Below are 4,646 nucleotides of genomic sequence, written 5' to 3'. Positions count from 1 at the left end.
AATTGGAAAAGTTCCAAACAAGTGATGACGGTAGACTCAACAACTGAAGTTGAATACATCTCTACATATGAGATTACAAAAGAGGTTGTTTAGATTAAAAAGTTTATCACTGAACCAGATGTGGTTCCGAGCATTGTTAATCTACTACCATTGTATTGTGATAATAATGGACCCATAGCACATGCTATGGAACCAAGATCTCATCACAAATCCAAACATGTATTACAGTGATATCACTTGATTCGAGATACTATTGAGAGACGTCATATAAGTATGGAAAAGATACCTATGGATGATAATCTAGTTGATCCACTCACTAAGGTTTTGACACAACAGAAACACAATTGTCACATGGAAGGACTAGGGCTTAGGCATATGGGCGATTAGCTTAGTGCTAGTGAGAGGTTATTAGTGTAAGTGTCACGACCCAATCTTTAATGGCGTCAAAAAATATGGTATCGGAACTCAATTTTGTAAATCGAGTCAATGAAAATATGATTAGGAGGATTTAAAGAGCTAGTATGAAAATATATTAAAGAATGGTTAATAAATTAAATTAAGAAAATCGTTAATTAAAGTTCGGGACTAAATTGTAAAAGTTCAATCACTATAGATTTTTAATTTAAAAATGCATAAGGACCCACTTAACAATTAAAAATGAACAAATGGTTATTTAACCATTAATGTGAAATGAATTAGTGGAGTTTCATGTACATTCACTTGCCTTTAATTAATTAAGGTTAATTATTAAGTAAACATGATTAATAGTTAATAAACTAAGTTAATTAAGCTTAATGACACCACTAATTAAGTATATACAGAATATCTTAGTGGAAAAGATGAAGCATTCATATTTCTTTTCTTCATTGTTGTCGTCTAAGTGAAAAAGAAAGAAGGAAAACTTTTCTTTTTGCTTTCTTTACAAATTGGTCGAAAATCTTAAGGTAGGCATGCTTTTTCTTTGAATTTTTTATGTTTTCATGATCACCTAAGCTTGATTAAGCTTACCTATGTCTTAGATTTCTCAATTTCTAAATATTTATCAAGTTTCTAATAAAGGGTATGAATGAAATTGAACTTCCTTTTAATGAGAAATTGAAGGGTTTTGAGCATGTTAGGACTAAGTTAGAAAGCAATAAAAAGTGAGGGAATTGTTTAGAAATTTAACTAGGATTGATAGTTAGCTTTGTGAAATTAGGGACTAAATGGAATAAAATAAAACCTATTTAGAAATTATGTTATTAAAATTACAAGGTCATTAATGAAAGGATATGAAATCGAATTTTGATCAGGTGATAAATATTGAAAATACGAGTATGTCGAATATAGGGACTAAAATGAATACAATGGAAATATGTTTGATTTTATGTTTTTCATGTGCTTGGGTGGAAACTAATTCCATTTTTATAATTGAATTATCGAACATAACTAAAGAGAACGTCAAGTCGTCCCAAGAGAAAGGAAAGGCGAGAGCTGTAAACGAGTAGCTAATCTAGTTTGTGCTTCCATAATTTGAATCCAATTCATATCCATATATTTATATGAATTATATCAAACTATGTTGATTGAGGTAATATCCCTACTTGTCTCATGAATTTGGTAAGTAATTCATGATTAGTAACTTGTGAAAGATACGGTGATATGTATGTGATGATATGAATTGATTTGAATTGAATTAGATTGAGCTTGATATAAATTGGTATTATATGAAACTGTGATATGTGGTCATGAGTGTATATATATATGAGCTTGAAACATTGGTTACCCTATTAATTATCTTAGGCAAAGTCGAGTATAGTTGGCATGCCATAGGATAAGTGTAGAGGATTAAACTTCAGTTTATATGATGAGGCACGGAGCGCATATTATACTTTGGACATTCTGATGAGGTGCGGAGCAAATACTACTTTGGTTTATGTCAATGAGACGTAGAGCGCAAATTATACTTCAGACGTTCCAATGAAGCACTGGGTGCCAGATATATTGGTATGATGGTTGGATGATCCCCATATTCATTTTGAATCTGTGTTCGGCTAATAGTGATAATAAACATATACTTTATCAAATGGCATATGATATGTAAAGCTAATAGAAAATGGTGTATCTTTTATTTAAGAGTCTAAATGACAAAACATAGCATGTGAAAGATCATGTGATCAGGTTAAAAAATCCCTGAGGACCGATATGGATATAAAATAAATAAGTGGATTCAAGATAGAGATGAGAAAATGAAATGAATGTTGTAACATTCTATTACATGTATGTAATTAAGATATGATGATAAAGGGATTATATGGAATATGATATGAAGTTGGGCACATGAGACATGAAATGGTAACTTGATTTTTAACTCAAATCATGTTAGCACCAACTGAGCCCTATTACTCTACATACAGTTTGTTTATTTCTGCTTGCAAGTACTATTAGATCTCAAGGATTTTAGGAGTATACAACTTCCAAAACTCAGCTCTTGACTCAACAAAGTTTGTATGGATTTGTTTTTGTTTATAGTAAGTGGCATGTACCTAAGGTCATGAGTTGGTAATAAGGTCCATTTTGGATGTTTTGGTTCAAATGGTAGGAATGTTACATTTTGAAAATATCAATATATACTTAATGGTATGTTCATCCTCAAAGCTAGTAAATCAACGGTAAATATGTTTATTTTGTATGTGGATGCTTGGAATTGGGGTATGGCTTATATGCTAAGTGATAGAGAATGATGTAAATAACTAGAATGAATACACCATGCTTGTAACCGCATATTGGTGAATTTTGATATGCTACGAATTTTAATTTGATACTTGTAATAATGCTATAGTGTGATAATTTGAGTTTTGGGTCACATACACCATTTGGTATTGAAATTTCGTAGGTAGAGTTGAATGATGCAGGATTGGGGGAAACCATTTTCAAGGTCACGACACTCCCCTATTAGTGTCATGACACAACATCGAGCTTTTGTTTCCATAGTCTCGATTCTACCTTGCTGAAGTCGCAACACTGATCCCCCTTATCCTCAAGGTCGCGGCATTCCCCTGGTAAAGTCTAAAGTCACGACATCAGCTTCTTTTTTTTCAAGTTCACGACATGCCTCCTGGATGGTCACGACACTACTCTCGTATTTTGAGAATTTTAGGTTTTATCCCTTCGATTTTCACCGATGTTGCATAATAGCTTTCGTAAGCTCGCTTATGACTTGGATTTAAATTGATTGTGTATTTTTATTAAGTATTGGCACTTTAATGGCTTGTCTACAGGATTTTGAAATGAAACTGTAGTTGCTTCGGCAACGAATGTAGCATCTCACATTTGGATCCAGCGATCAGGTTACATTAAGCCCTACAAGCCAACCCTAATTTGCTTATAAGCACTAAATAATATTTAGTTATATTGACATTATTATAGTTTTATAGTAATAAATTAAGATAGTTCTTTATCCATGAGTAAAATATATTATATTTAACACTAGTGTAGATAAAGTCCATGGAACACATTAGGCTATGCAACGAAATTATAAAGAGTTATAATTATGAGGTCTCTATGCATCAAAGTTGAGATTCCTAAATTGTTCCTGGCCATTTTATTATCAAGATAGGGCATTGAAAATTCTCAAAGGTCAACATATGTTAAGACTTCATGCATAGGATGCATGCAACTAATTTCATAAGTTAAAGTATAGGATACTTGAGCATAAAATGTGCGTGCTTCTTATAAGAATAAATACACTGAACTTGACCTGCTATGAGAGTTCCATTTGGTATTTCACTCAATTGTTTATGGAAATACTCTCATATGTCAATAATGTAAATAATACTTAGACTTGTGACACTGACTCACCTTGTATGTTGAGTGTCATACTTTCATTCATCACGAAGTGAGTCTATATTGATAAATGCTTATGGTAAGATGTTTTGGGTTTGACATAAGGCATACAAAGGTGGTGGAGTGGTCTAAGGATATCCATTACCCCAAGTGATATGAGGGGACATATCATACATGCTCTTGACACGTATTAACCACGATTCCTTGGCCAAGGCAAAGCCTAACATGGATAAGCAAAGGTAGACACTGTGCCACAACTTTCACTTATTCGGGATATATGATGCAAGGATTGAATTACACATACATACCGAACACAGAAAGGTTTTGTCAAAAATATATTTTAACTCTTTCAATAATTGAGGGTCTTTATGGGTTGTTAGATCCTACTCATGATATGAAAATATAATTATTTCTTGATTGAAATAAATTATATTTGTTGCCAACATAATTGGAAGACTAATGAGTCATACACAATAATGGAATTTGGAAATTAAAAAAAGAAAAGACTAAATTGAATAGATCAACAAAGTCCAAGGGGCTAAAGTGTAATTAATCAAAAGTTGATTAAAACCCTAGACTATATATTCAAACTTAGCCTCACATCTTGTGTAGTTGTTTTTGTTTTTGTTCTCTCCTTTCATGAACAAATAAAAAAATAAAATAAAAATATTATTTGAATTTTTACTTCTAGTTTTCTTTTAGAATTGAGATTGATACTAAAAGGGGTGTGGATCTGCATGATTAGATAGTGATAAGGAATGAGGCGGATGAACGTGGAAGAGGATCGTCAAGTTTGTTCAAGTCACGAATTTGACTTACGG

This window comes from Gossypium raimondii, chromosome 7 (genome assembly GCF_025698545.1).
Source record: "Gossypium raimondii isolate GPD5lz chromosome 7, ASM2569854v1, whole genome shotgun sequence".
Lineage (NCBI taxonomy): Eukaryota > Viridiplantae > Streptophyta > Magnoliopsida > Malvales > Malvaceae > Gossypium > Gossypium raimondii.
The sequence above is the reverse complement of the archived record's forward strand: the minus strand, read 5'-3'. Positions refer to the sequence as shown.